At 39.6% G+C, this 15,692-nt stretch overlaps 1 long non-coding RNA gene across 1 annotated transcript in view; it reads left to right on the top strand.

The window, feature by feature from the left end:
* Nucleotides 1–15,692, top strand: part of LOC135297322 (uncharacterized) — a 476,053-nt gene that overhangs the window by 89,182 nt on the left and 371,179 nt on the right. The window contains exon 4 of the long non-coding RNA XR_010359348.1: nucleotides 489–793. This is a non-coding gene — a long non-coding RNA (uncharacterized LOC135297322). The remainder of the gene's footprint in view (nucleotides 1–488; nucleotides 794–15,692) is intronic.

The following is a 15,692-nucleotide window of genomic DNA, read 5'->3' on the forward strand; positions in this document are numbered from 1 at the left end:
TCTTGTCAATAGTCTGCAATTATGTTAATGCTATTATTTATGAAGATTTTGCTAAGGGGACTCTTATGAACTGTGGAATACTGATCTTCATATTCTATTTTGTTAACAAATTCTTTGACATGAGATAAAATGAAAATGTTTTCATTCCCTCTGCTACTCAGTGCTCCCTGTTGTGCTTCAGTCTTCCATGCACTTACAGTTGAGACTCAACACTGCTTATTTTTTCCATAGATGATGACTATATATAGTAAATGAGGACAAAGTATGTGATCCATTTATCATTTTATGAATTTTGTGCATTCGCTGGCTTGTTTTATTGCATTTATGTTGAAATGCTGTTAGCAAAGGGGCTCAGTGGCAAGTCAACCTGCCTCCTCCAGGTGTTTGTATCAGCTGAGCCTGGTTGAGCATTAGGTAAAACAGGTGTGCATGCACTGCTTGGTGAGTGGTAACCAACGCCTTGTTGTTTCTTGTTTCCCTTCCTTCAGCTTAAACAAGGCTGCCTTTGAAAAAGGATTGAAGTGAACTTTGCCAGTGCTGGAGCCTAAGTCGGGGCTCCTGGGGGCTGTGAGATTGTGCTCCTTAACAGATCCATGGACTTCAGAGAGCTGGAGCTTTGGCCTTGCTGAAGTACCTCTGGAGAGCCTGAGATAGGGATAAAGGCTGCTGAGCACAAGTGTCTGCATTTTACCTGTGGAAAGAGGGATTCTGCTGAGGAACGGGGAGCAGGACTCTGCTGTCAGTGTAGCAGAACTCTGACCAGCTGCAGGAGTAGTGCCTGGGGTTATGCTGGGTAAGTGCTCACAGTGTTGTGTGACTGCTGATGAAGCTCAGCAGGGTTAATGGCACTTGACAGTCATATGCCTGGTCAGCTCTTTAGAAGGGTCAAAATAGAAGGCAGTGAAATGGCCCCTGGGGATGCAAATTTGATCATGCTTACAGGAGCTCTAACTAACTGCAAGGCCAGAGTCTTGTCCCATGAGGGCAATGCAAAAAACTCATGGTGACGGCTGGGAGAGCTGACACTTCTTTCATCAACAGTATCTCTCACAGTGGAAACTTAAAAACTCAACCTCTAAGTCCTTCTGTGTTATCATACCGTGACAAATATCCCAAATTGTGCAGGTTGAAAAGTCTCAGGAGTTTGAAACTAATGTGATTGTTATTTTGGGGTCTTATAATTTTGTAAGTGCCAGACATTATCTTTGTTTATACTGCAATTTTTGGCATAGTTCCATTTTCTGTGGGTTAGTGGTCAGGCTCTCATATGTGAATAACATAAAGTAGTAGTTTCTTTTATTCTAAATTTTTTAGACTCTATTCTTAATTAGCTAGTAATTAAAAACATTCTGTGGTTGTTTTGCAAGACTGCTATATGGTCATGTATGTTACAATTCCCATTCTTATCTTGTGTCCATTAGCAATGAAAATATTAATTAATTTACTACTCCTACAGTATGATGTCTCTCTACAAGTGATCCTTGTCTAAATGTCCCTTGGAGATTGGCCTTGTCAAAGAGCATAATTGAAGAATAAAGCTTACTGAAGAATAAAACTTACTTATTTCTTGAAAACAGGCTAATTTATGTACCAAGTAAAGATTACTTCCTTTGCTTTAAGTGCTTTTCTGTCAAGTGGTGAAAAAAGATCTGCCTTATCAAATCTGTGTCCTTTTTGGTTAGTTTTTTTCCCCCAGTAATTAGAGTTCCCACCCTGCATGGGACTGAACTGTGCTGAGTCTGAATCTGTCCCATGGGGATTTGAATATTGCTTTTCTGTAATGGCATGTTTAGATGAGTGTGATGGATATTTTTACCCCTCTACTGAGCCCAAAGCAGAGTTTAAGAAGAAATGTAGCTCTCCTTCCAGTGTTTTGGGGCCTGTGTCTGGGTTGGTAGAGGGTGGCTGTCATTTCTAACAATAGTTTTTAGTATAAAAATACAGAGATCTACTTGTTACAGTTCTCCCATGTGCTTTAACCTTTATCAGTTATACAGATAAACCAAGTCACAACCTCAAGCCCTTTGGTAGCCATTGCTCTTAACAATTAAACCTCTCAGTTATTGTATCTGAAGGATTGCCCATGATCAAGTGCAGTGAGGGAAGCTGTGGCTGCTCTCAGTATGTTAGCACAGCTGCCATTAAATATATTTAACTTTTAGATGCACGGAGTCAGAAATCCATGGCTGATTCCTTTGTTTTCACCTCAGTGAATACTAAAGATCTGGGTTTGCAGTGCATACATGTTAATCCATTGCTGCCAGCTGGTAAAGCACCCATGAATAATGGGAGATTATAAGCAACTCGCTCTTTTCCCCAGAGCATTTATCCATGCTCATTCAGAGGCAGTGCCAGTTAAGGCTGGCACAGTTGTCCTTTGTAATGGAACTCTTGACCTAGGAAAGCTATCCAGAGAGCTTCAGAAAGATGATCTCTGACAATATGCAAGTCACTGTAGCTGTCTGCAATTTGTGTGTGACTGCTGCAGCTCTGACTTCAGCAATTACAATTTCCCAATCATAAATTCATGTAAGGCCAAAGAGGTGACCTGATGTCTGCCTGATGCCCTGTGTACTTGGTGTTCTGTACAGCAGGGCTCCAGGAATGGCAGCACATCAGCTTCAGAGGGTGCTCAGCCTCTGAAGTCTGTTTACTTTCCCTCCATCACATTAGCACTGTAGTGTAATTAGCCATACTGTATGCACACCTATCCAGCTCGTGGGAGACTGCCACGCTGTCACAGGAGATTAGCAGCTGGTTAACAGAGTGTTTAGTTAACTAATACATGAAGGGGAAAATAGAGCTCCGTGTTATGAGGAAGGGGAATTTCACATCCCTTATTAATATAGTAAAATGGTGTATTGATAATGACAAACTGTGGGGGATAATATGCAAGAGATAATAAGCATAAGCAAAGGCCATTAAGAGTAATGACAATCTAACTACTGTTTTAAACAGTTGTTTCTAAATATGCATATAAAGTAGGGGATTAATTTATTAGATATTTATTGTTTTTCACTGAACACCATTACATACATCCTTCCTCTCTCTGTCCCTCCAAATTTAATATAATCCTGTGCTAGAGAATATATAAGCACACCCATGCAGAGTAAGAATAAATATTGATGTGAAAATATTTTTTGTTAAACATTGTGCCATATTAATGAAATGTAACTGTGTTCTCTAACTTGGCTGTTGGTTGGAGAAATGGGAATTTGAGTACTTAGTTGTTAATAAATTACAAAGCTGGAAAAATGTGTTGCATGAAAATGGAATCTGGCATTATAGGAAAGTTGATGCTTCTGTACAACAAGAAATAAACTCTTCTCTGCTGCAGTTGGTAGGGGTTTCCTATTGCTAGGATTTTCTCCAAGGAGATTAATCTCAACATTGTACTACTGAAATGCAAACTGAGTAGCTGCATCTATTGTGTTGTGAGGTGAACAGCTACAAAACCAGTAGTTTGTGCTGAAGCATGTGCTCTAGAGGATCAACATGGGGAAAACATTGTCTTCTTAGTTTCTAAATTCAAATATGAGCGTTTACTTTTGGTTAGTTTAGTAATCTTTAGCTTTTGCTTTCTCTGTAGCTGTGACTACCAAAAATAGAGGAAAAAGACGATTGTGCGATGTAAATATTCTGAGAGGAAAACAAGTTAGAGAATTACAATTTATATAGTTTCCCAGACATTTCTAAAACTACTCAAGCCACTTTTTTTTGTTAGCATTTCTATTCCTGTTCACTTGTCTGCAAGGATGAAGCTTCTCAGAGTAAGGGTTGTATGGCTAAAATGCTTTGCTTATGACATTTAGTTGTTCTTCCATTTACTGCAGCAGTATCTTGTTCATTAATAACCACCAGTTTTGCACTAATTTGTGATTGCATGACTTTAAATGTATTTGAATTCTCCATAAGCTATTGGCAAAATTTTTCTGTTACAGGAGAAGTGATTTCAGACACAGGGCTCTTGGTTTCTATGATGTCCAGCTTTTAGCAAGCAGTAGTAGGTTTTTTGTAAGCATAACAGACATATTGCTTACTGCAGTACTCCTGCTTATACTGCTCAGGACATGTGCTGTCATTTGAAATACAAATGTACTCATACTTTGATATACTTCATGTACTTTTTTCCTCCTTTATCAAAATGGTTTGACAGAATTTTGATGAGATTGCTTGTTTGACAGGATAGCGCTATTCTTTTGATCTACAATGCTTTACTGAGATTATGGCTGTGCTTGTATTCTGATATATTTATCTTTGAAATAAGTTTGTAAGACATTCTTAAGTGAGAAAATGCTGATAAGATCACAAGAGTGAAGCATTTTGGTAAATTGATGGTATTTTTTTACATTTAAGCATAATCACGGTCCATCAGTCCTTTGGACTAAGAAAAGGTATAAACTGGGAAATAGTACATAAAAATGAAACTGAAAAAGATACATATCTCAGCTATATTTAAGCACTGGTCCAGAATTAATCACATTAATAGCTCCAAGAAGCTGTCTGAGGACTTAATACAATGAACAGGCCTATGTGTCAGCTCACAGTAGCAGCCTTATGAGGTTCTTCCTATTTCATTGAAGGGTCACTATAGTGGCAAACCAGGCTTTAAAAACTAGTAATTCAACTAAACCCATGCTGATGGGTTGTACAGAACAGCTGTGTGTATTCCTCATCTACTGTTTGTGGAGGGTAGTGCAGAATGAACGTATTAATTTCAGGGCTGATGAAAGCGCATGTCCGGTTTGTCCTTTGGGAGAAGCTTCTGGGGCTTGCAGAGCTTTACTGTTATTTTTGCCTCAATGTTCACTTTAGTAATGAACACAGCAGGAGCTTGGATAAAACTGACAGGAAAAAAAGAGAAAGTCACAGATCAGGACAATGCTTGTTAAAGAATTTCTGGAGAATCTGAGCATATTCAAATCAGCAGACAGATGAATTTAACATGGTGTGCTCAGTGAACTGGTTAATTGGATCCATTTTCAGTTAATTTGGAGAACTCATAGAGGACAGGTGAGGTTTCAAAAGGACAAATATACTTGCAAGGAAGAAAAAGGAGACATGGGAATCATGGCCCAGTGAGTTTAATTACAAGACCTTAATTGTTCTAGAAAATCTACTAAACAGGGACACAAGTTTTGCCAGTATCTGGAGAGAATAAAATAGTTGTGGAGAGCTGTAAAACTTGAGCTTTAAGGCAGAGAAATTCTACATTTAGAGGCTAGCTGGAAGCTTATAGTGACATTTGAATTTTGCAGTAAAAATCCTTTTTGCCTCCCTATCTCTGAAGTCATATGGGGGAACCTTCAGTGCCTTGGGCCTGATGCTACTTGCTGTGAATAAATAGCATTAATATCATATTACAAGCCTTTTCAAATTATGGAGGTTGTTTTAGTTAGCTGATTATGCCAGCTAAAAAAACAAATTGAACCAGATCTGTGTGTACCGAAAAACACTTGAGTTACCTAAGCCATGGAAAGAAGTTAGATCCTGGCAGTGTTTTGGGAGCACCTATTCAAATTGGCTGTGGACAGACCAAGAACTAGCAGTTGCCATTTTTATTAACTAAGCAGAAGAGTAAATTAGTGTACACTGAAGACAGGATTTTCGTAAAATGTGAATTGCAAAGAGCGTAGGATAAGGGTCTGAAGGCAGAAAAGAGAAACAGCAGAAACCTCAATAGTGTGTGTTATGGCAAATCAGACCAGGCAAGACAACAGGATTGAAAACCACATTAAATGTTATCACATTGCCATAGTTTCTGAGCACTAGGCCAGAGTGTATAGCAAGGACAAAACAGATGATGTTCTCAGCACCAGAGCATTTCTGCACTCTCATCTGTTGCTCTGATAAAGGTGATGAACAAACTGCCAGCCTGAATTAATTAATCTGGACCTGTGTTAATTCCTTTTAATTGGGGCACAACTCTCTGTGCTAGAAAGAGTGATGTCAGCACTGAGGGAAGAGCCCTAGGCACAGGAGCAGATAGGAAAATGAGCAATGAATTTTCCCCCCAACACAGCATGAAATAAAACAATGCCTTAGAAAAGACTGGCAGGTCTGAGATTGAAGAGGCAATGCTGATCTTGCAAGTGAGTATGTAAAACATATTATGGATAAAGAACAGATTGGAAGATATGCAAGAGGTTGCAATTATAGCAGCAGAAAAAAGTCTTTAACCATTATGAGGTTTAAAAAAAGTCATGCTCTTTGCCTTGTGAAAAGAAGGGAACTGAAGAAGAGTTGGAGCATGAAAAGCTAATGGTGAATTTTTCAACTGATGGTATTGAGATGAAAGATGATCGATGAAAGAACCCAGCTGTCCTGTAATTTATGCCCCTAGGAAAGTTCTTGTGCCTTCAGGCAGATAAAAAGAGGATCTTTGTCCTGTCTGTGTTATGAAGGCAGTGAATTTGACTTCTCATAGAACTAATGTTAAGAAAACTTCCTCTGAAAATGAGAGAGCTGACTCAGACAGAAGGTTATTTGGTTTTTTTAATCCACTTTCTCAAAAATGCTGGCATTTATGCACTTACAATATTACTGAAGTACTTCTGTTTATTATTAGATGCCAGCAATATACCAAAGTTATAATTTCTAAAGTGTATATACAGTGTTTGCCATGAGATGAGTTGATCCTGATATAAAGACCTTTTGAGATAAATAGCCTTATTTTAAAATCTTCATACTTGCTGATAATTCTGGCTGAGTATGTACTCATGGGATTGCTTGGCAGTTATGCTGCTTAATTATCTTATTGACAATAAACCTAGAAATAATTATGTATCTTTTTTCCAATTGTTCTTCTTGGCCTAAGGGCAGACCATTTATCCTGTGTTGCTTGGGACTGTTGCAAAGTAAAATTTGCAACAGTGAGAGGATGTGCAACAGCACAGATGAGAGGAAATTGAAGGCTGGGGAGTTCAAATGTAAGTCTTCAAAGAAGAATGGTGTGAATTTCAGTAAAGTTTTCAAAACAGGTTAATTTAATTTGGGGTCTAAATAAAACTGTGCTCATGACTCTACATGTAGAGTCCCTCTGGGATCAGAAATGAATATGCAATGCAACATCTGTGAAGTAGGAGAGGTCACCACTCAGATCTGTGTAGAAGTTAGGCATCATGATGCTGAGAAATATACTACATGAAAAGCAGCAGAAATTGTCCCTTTCAGTCATTAAGCTTAGTGATGAGCTATGTTCTTGTAATTTGGCAAATAATGGAAAGAGGTGAATGTTCAGTGCAGCAGGCAAGCATGCGTGTTCCCATTACGGATAATAGAGGCACATCCTGCATCTGCTGATGTGTAATCTGGAAATGGAAGCTCTTTGAACAGCATTACCTGAGCTACATAACCTTGGAATGTGTGCACAAAGAGCAGCACTGTGGGCTGTGTGCTTGTGGAGGCTGCCATGGGCCCAGGGGCTGAGGCAGTGAGGTGGCACCAGCTACAACCATGAAGGATTTCGGCACTCTGATCTTTACGCTGCAGGAGCACCTTGTGCTGCCCTGAAGGATTCTCCCTCTCCACCTCCTGGTATTCTTGGGGCTATGCCCCTCTGAATGACATACAGTGTTTTAGAGCAATGCTTTATTAATTGGGACTGAAGGGGCATTTCTGGATGTCTGTCAGGTATTGTTTCATTGATGAATAAAATGACCTGGGTTGAAGAGCAGCTAGGTGGTATTTTATGACATGCATACCACTACCAAAGAAGACTACATTATCTGCTTCCAATTTCTACTGGATTGTACAATGTCTCAAAGTAACCTGGATGGTATTTAATTGGATTTTTTAAAAATAAAATGCAAATGAAATTATGTAGGTGAGAGATTTGAAACTTCTTAGCCAAAATGTTTTTCTCTAAGGTTCCATATTTAAAGATTTCTACAGGAAACCTTAAACTTTCTGTGCTGGAAATACTCCAGTGTGTCTTGAAAACAAAAGTCTTTATTGATATAGACCAGCATAAAAGAATACATTACCTCACTCAGAACTGGAAAACTTTTGAGGATGACAGGATCTGCATGAGCCTGCCAGATGAGAGAGCCTGTATAAGAGACTGCTACTGAAAGAATTCTGAAAATACTGCTGTTTAAACAAGAGAGTGTTATCACTGTTCATGTATGTTGGAATGGAAAGAAAAAAATCGCACTGCATTTAAAAGGACTATAAATAATATCTTTAATTATCTTAGCCCATACTGAAATGTCCTGTTGTGCATTTATTCTATCAATAAATTGATGATACTGCTGTAGCAGGCGAGGTTTCTAAACACCTGTAGTCAATAATGAAAATGTATGCTGAGCTGCTGGTTGCATGTCAGAAAATTTGTTGCTACTTTGAACTACCTATGAAAGTTCACAGAGATTTGGTTTTAAGTCTGTTTCATAATTTATGACCTTTTCTGAGACGGGAAGAAGAAATCTTTGGGATAAAGAAAAACAGAGTTAAAAAGTACTGTAAAAAGTATGGAAATCATGGTGTCTTTAATGATTGTAAAAATTTTCATGGTGTGAGTCCTCTTTCTTGCTAAGCTTTATCTCACGCACACACAAACCCCTCCCAAGGTGCTGCACTCTCAGCTGACTGTACAGGGCAGCACTTGGAGGCCTTCAGGCAGAGCAAACAGCTGTCTGTCAGGTAGACCCATGTTAAAAAGCAAGGAGATGCAGGAAATGAAGAATAAGGTTGATATGCTTGTAGCAAAAGTGGTAGCCAAGCTCACAGTTTTGAATTTTATAGGAAGATAAGGAAAGTGGGGAACTGCCTCTGGCAAAGTAGCTTGAGTCTCTGTGCCAGTTGAGATGTTGTATGTACCATGTCTAAAAATACACCAGACCCTCAGAAATCATGGTCAGTAATAGACTTGTATGTGTTTTGTACAAAATTTTGTGTGAATGTATTGGTAGCTACAATTCTCTATGACTCTCCCTGTGAATATCACATAGGTAACAGAGGCAGCTGCTGGTGGGATAATGAGGAGCAGGAAGAAAATCCTCCTAAACTGTCAGTTGACTGATTTCCAAGAGCATCAATGGCTGACCCTTCTAGTACCCAGTGGCTGGGCTGGGCCTAAGAAGTCAACTTGAGGTATCTCTGTATTTGATTCCAGAAGATTGCCTTGGAAATTTGAATTTAAATGTTAAATCTAACCTTTCAGTCTTCCTGAGGGACTTATAGGGAAGCTGAGTGTGCAGCGTGGTGGGATATGGTGGTTTGAGCTTTTGTTCTAGGAGAGCGAGAGGAAGGGCACCCAAAGGTGAGAAGAATTCCTACTGATGATTCTAACTTAGGTTGTTCTTAAATTTGTTTTACATGTGATCTTTTGTTTAACTGCAACTTGCAGCAGCAAGTGTAATTTTTGTCCTGCATAATAAATGTTTGCTGTTTTGCTACCAAGTATACTTTTTGTTATACAGACTTAGTGAGTTTGTTTGAAATGGAAAACCTCAGGGTTTTCTGCTCCCATGGATGCACTGCATCAGAAAAAAAAAGCAGATGTGTCCAGTCTGTGTGAAGCAGACTGTGAAAAGGTCCAAACTTGTGGGCAGATGTCTTTTTTTTTCCTAGGTGGGAACTCCCTCTAGCTGGCTCAAATCAGCACTCTATCTTCAAAGAGCAGATGGTAGAGAGGCATCCCATGGTGTGAATGCAGGCAGAGTCTTTGCAGTCTCTTTTTACAATGTAAGAGTTTCTAGAATGAAAGCATATACAAAACCTTTTGAATTGCCTTTTGGTGGCAGGAGCTGTCCACATGAGATGTTTCTCTTGCTCCCAAAGTACAAGGGATTAAAAAGTGAGTCTCCTAACAGTCTGTCTACTTTGAAATGGATTCAGGAAAATGTTTCCATTTCCATAGTAATCAGAATCTGGTGTACATTGCAACAATAACTGCTGTTCCCCTGATTTCTGCTTCTCTTCATCCCCCATGGCAAAGGCACTTCATCCAACTCTACAAATTGCAGCTTTTCACTAAAATGCTGCTCTGCAATGGAAGGAGAGAGTAGGGTCAAGCCTGTTGATGTGCTGCTGCAAGAGGGCCCTCAATATAGATACTCTTTTCTGCAACCCAGCTTGTTTGGGATGTGTTCCTTACATCCCAGGATAGGGTGGCACCCGCAGTCAGGGGAACAGAAGAAATGTGTTTGAGTCATACACAGGAACGTCACTCGGGCTGCTCTGAGAAGGGAGCTAAAGCCTGAGGGACTGTAAGAGAATTTCACATAAAAACTGACTTAGAAAATCAAACTGAATCCTTTCTGAGCTGTTCTGTTCCTATCCAGAAAGAGGTCCCTCAATACCTGCTAATTGGTACCAACCCTACAAAATGAGGTGAAATCACATCCTGGAACTTGGACAAGGCAAAGTGAAACAGTCTGCTGCTGGTGTTCCCATATTCCTCTCAAGGTAAACACATGAGTTAAATTCTTAGCACAGTAAAATTATAGGGCATTCCACATCAGGACAGAGCTATATGAGTCCTGGCAGGGCAATCACAGAGGCTGAATTTCTAAAGGAAAGCCCCCTATGTGATTCCTGGCAGGACAATCACAGTGTTTGAAATCTCCAGCCGTGAAAAACTGCATAATACAAAACTATCAAAACAAATGATATTCCCAGCATGGAAAACATAAAGGGGGCATGGAGGCTTAAATTGTATAAGTAAAACCTTGCTGTAATTGGCCTTTGGCATGAAAGAAAGAAGCAGCCATTCAGTTCTTTGGCAAAGGCAAAACTTTTAAAGTTGAATTACTGAGAATAATAACCTTCCTTTCTAGGATTAAATGCAGATTAAAGCATTGCCCATTTAGAAGTTTACTTGGAAAGGGTATCTCTGAGTATGTCTGAACTCCCTGATGAAAATAAGGGGGTGGCAGCGGAGGATATGGGGAAAGAGAGACAAAAGGCTGATATCCATTTCCTCAGGAGCTTACTGAAGTGGTCTCAGAAGCTGCCAACGTGGCATTTTGGTTGCATGCAAGGTCTACATCTGTCAGGATGATGCTTATGGTCAGAAAAAGAGATTGTATAAGAGCAAACCTATTAAAGTGCTCACCTGGAGCTCAAGGAAAAGGCTTGTGTAGGAAGTGACCTGGCAGTTGTTTAACTTGATAAAAAGTTTTCTGTCCCCTCTTTCCTTAAGTGAGGTGCCAGCAAAATTGCAGGAAGACACCTCCTTGCTAGTGATGTGTCAGTATTACATAGGTGAAATCCTTGTCAATCCCTGTTTTAGGAGCTGTGATGGAGCTCAGTTGCTTTGTGAGATGTTCTTGTCAATGTTTGTGACTTATCTGTGTGCTGTAACTTTCTTCCCCCACACATCCAGTCTGTAAAATCACTTTTGCAGTGTTTTGTAGTACTGCATCCATAAAGATGCTCATCTGTGAATAAAGGGTTTGTGCTGGGAGAATCATGAGGAAATGTTTAAAATGGCAAGAAGGGGGCAGTGAAGTTATGCAGGCTTGTCTGAGATTGTTTGTGTGCTTCACGCTGTTTACCCACGTGGGACTGCTGCTGTGAGAACTGTACATGCTACAGCTTGTTCATGACTCTGCTTGGTAGTAGCACAGGCTGATTCTGGGTGCTTTCCCTGTCACTTGTGCTCCTCTGCCTGCTTGTTGTCTCCTGTGATGTGTGACTGCAGAACTTATTTATATACATGACTCATCTGCACGGGCCTCCACTTGATTTTTATCAAATGCAGCATAAGTAGGGAGGAATGATCAAGAACTTTTTCCATTTCATGAAACAATGGATTCATGATGAGTAGGACAATTGCAGTGAGAGAGCTCAGACAGATCAACTTGCAGCAAATGGAGATTTTAAATAATGTCATTAAGCCTAGAAGTCAGCATCATTGCCATTTTTCTGAAGGCAGGTAGGTCAGTAGAATGAGCAGACACATTGTATGGAGACCTTCTGCCCTCAGTTCAGGAGCATCAGGTCTTCCAAACCAGATCTTTTTTCCTTTTCAGTCAAAATAAAATGTGCAAATTTGTGTGCAGAGGAGAGAAGGTGAGTTGGTGGAAAAAGTCTGAACTTCTTTTGGTACTTATAGCTTAATGAGAGTTAAATTTGTATTGCTCCCCAATGCCCTTAAGGTTCACAGGCAGTAATTCCATGTCCTTTCATATGTAGTGGGTGAATGAATAATGAATGCTGGTGTTCCGTGACAAAGAATAGAATGATGTTGCCTTAAAGCAGAATTAGGACTGCATTACACCTGCCTCAGGCTCTCTCAGCAGAGAGGGAGGCTGTAGGGTTTTTAAACTCTAGAGATGAAGAGGTGTCATTTTAGAAAGTACTGGTAGGCCTGGAGCCATTTAACAGGCTTGAGTGAAACTTCCATGTGCTGCCAGATGAAGAAGGGAAGTAATCAATCCAGCAGTGTCTGCTTCTATAATTTCAGAGTTGCAGCCTGGGATTAAATCATCATAATCTCTTCACTAAAGAGACTTTTTTTTTTTTTTCACCATGACCCCTTTTACATTGGGGAGGAAGATTTGCACTGTATACTAGGGAAAGTTTTTCCTTGGAAGATGTTCTTGCTACGTTCATTCTCAAAAGTGGCTAATTTGGGGCGCTTTACTGGGAGTATTCTCAAAAGTGCTTATTTTTTCCTTTTATCCAAAAGAGAATTATCAGATGTATAAACAAAAATATGAAAGATGATAATCTCTAGTAGGTGCACTCCAAGATGCTATTGTTATCTTATTCCTAATTCTCTGTGTGTTGTGAAAAAATGATAGTCAAATCCTACATCTTGCTTTCTCCCAGCAAAGGGTCTGGGTGGCTTCATTCCCAGGGGGAGGGCAGATCTCTCTCCCACCAAATGCCTCCTCCTTCATGTCATACTGAATGAAGCTTGTAGCAGAATTAGAGGCAGTATTTCTTCCCGCTAAGACTGATTTAGTTGACCCATTTTCTATCCCTCTCCACTCTGCCTGTGAGCCTGGTGACTCATAGGAGAAAAGCATTCCTCTTGCCCTACCCCAGAGGTGGATTTTTTTTTTTATGCTGGAGAAACTTTCTACTGCAAGTAAAAGACACCAAGGTCTTTTCAGAGGTTTTTATTTTTTTTTTCAGATTCAACAACATGGTATATAAGTAGATGCATCTAAAACTTGCAGTGTAGCTTTAGTTTGCTCTTTAAGCACAAAACAAAATAAGAAATTGACTGCAAGGGAAATAAGAAATGTAAAGACAAGATGAGAGATCTTAAATGGTCTTATTCCTTTTCTATTACCTATGTAAAATTTGTGAGTGACACTGAGTGATAGAATTGGTTCCCATCTGCCTTGTGGTTTTCTTTTTTTAGCACCTGTGGTCAGCTGGCTCACACTCTGGAGTGAGTCTTTGGTAAACTGGACAAGGTCAGGAGGAGTTTGCCACCTCACCAGTTTGCTTGATGTAGGGCTGAGCCTGTGCTAGTGATGAAATATGTAATTGACAATGGAGTGGAACATCAGGTTCTGTGAATTGCAGTAATGGTCTAATTCGTTCAGTGAGAGGAACAGAATGAATTTGATTTCTGCAACTGGTTTTGTGGACAGTTTTTCACAGATCTTACTTGACACACTGCTTAAAAGAGACTGTGTAGTATGTCATGGAGTCAAATGAGGGCAAAGCCCTAAAAAGTAGCCAGCCAGAAAACTAAATGAAGAATGTGCATGGTTGAATGAGCAAAGAGCAGACTGGTGGAGTGTTGCTAGAAGGAAATCTGGAAGACATTAGGCTGTGATGCAGAAACATAGTTCTATCTTCTGGTGAATATTTGGCATCTCTTCAGTCCATCCCACCACCTCCATGTTAGCCAGCTGCATGAGAGCTCCTGTGGGCAGGAGAGTGTCACCAGCAGCATTGTGGTGCTCTCAGAATGAGAGCTGAATTAATATAATCAGCTGTAATTGCACCACTGGGCTCTTCATGTACAGGAGTACTCTTGTGTTGTAGGAGAGGTTGCCTGAAACACAGAAGGGAGATAACACTATTGCCTAGTGGTGACTGCTTTTCACTTGTGTCTTTCAAAGTGTTCCTTGATGCAGGAGAACAGTGTTTTAGCGTAATTCAAAGCAAGCAGCATAATTACAGTGCTTGGTGTTTTGGCTTGAAGGGTCTGAGTGAATGCAGACTTCTGTGCAGGTGGTGGCACTGTGCAACTTTTTTTTTGTGTGTTAGATTTTTTTGGGTTGCCTCTTTTTTTCTTTTCCTTAAGTACAGAGGAACCCAGTGTTTTATAAAATACTTCATTCAGTAGATGAACTTTGGGAAAGGCAATTGTGTGTAGTGTTGTTGAGATAGAAGATATGTGATTAGCTCTGTGGTTGTGGCAAAGCAGAACTATTTATTCTAAAGCTGTTTAACAATAAATGTCCAGTCTGTTGTTCATAACCAATTCCAAAATTTTCCTTAGTAGCTTGTCTTATTGTCTGTTTGTTGTGGTGGTGGTAAGTTCCCAGTACTTAAACTCAGCTTTTCCTAAGGTTCTTTTAGGGTCTCTGTTTCTTTTTCAAATGTTGTGGTTAATGGCTGAAGTTGCTTTATTATTCTTTAAACATCATTTGATATGCAGTTGTTTCTGTTTGTTATTAAGATTTTTTTTGGCAAAGTATATTTTTCATCCAGTAGTATTTCCCTCATTTCTTTTACATGTAATATCTTAAAGTAAAACCAGCACTCTACCAAAAGCTAGCAAGTCCAGAAAAGAATACTATCTTATTACCATAACTGATTTCATTAAACAAATGTCAGGTCAGTTGTTAGCATAAGCTTTCCCATTAAATCCCCCGCCCCAGAATATAAAGGCCTCTGAGGTACATTCCTTTCTTGAAATCACCCACCTTCCTCTAAGTAAATTTGCTTTTAGAGGTTATTTTCTGTGGAAAACCTTTTCTCCAAGGAAAGGATACCCAGCAGATTCAGGTCCTCAGTTAAAAGCTACCAGCTCTGGACCAGGCCTGTATGTGACACAGTTTTGTGTCTGTTGCAGCCTGTTGTAGGAAAACGGAGAATTACCAAGGATTTAGAAAATTTCCAGTTTGAAATGTACCTCATCAGTCTGTATGTGCACAAACTCTCTCTGTTACAATGATAACTGGATGCTGCTTTTTTTCTTGCTTGTGTATGAATCCCTTTGAAGCAAATAACTTGATCTCTCATTTTCGCTAATCCTCTGCCTTTAATCTTGTTCTTGCATTGTGTTGCTTAGATGCAGAAAGAAGGAGCTCTTTATGCTCCTAATGGAAATATAACCTTTTAGTCAGAATTTAAGGATTATGAAAATTTATAGTTTCAGCAGTAAATGCAGTTCCTGCCTGCCAACAGTACCCTCTGCTTACTAAGCTGTCCCTGTTTTGTCACCAGAAATTTTTTAAAGTATTTTCTCAGTGTTCGGTTTCAGTAGGAAATTAGTTTTATGGGGAAGACACAAGAGTTACAAAAGATTTAGGAAACTCATGCTGACCTACCTCCATTATATTTTTCACTGGTTATGTGGAGAACCATGTTCATCTCTGTCCTGTTGCTAGGTTATTCTGTGACCTTGGGTAAGTCGGCTCAGCTCTTTGAGTTTTGTTCCTTATGAGAGGTGAAAATAACCCACAAAATAAAACTCCTGCCTCAAGAGTGGCCCTTTTCAGTCTCAGGCTATAAGTACATAGGCTCTGAAGCATTTCCTCTAATAACAGTAC

Source organism: Passer domesticus, chromosome 3 (assembly GCF_036417665.1).
Source record: "Passer domesticus isolate bPasDom1 chromosome 3, bPasDom1.hap1, whole genome shotgun sequence".
Lineage (NCBI taxonomy): Eukaryota > Metazoa > Chordata > Aves > Passeriformes > Passeridae > Passer > Passer domesticus.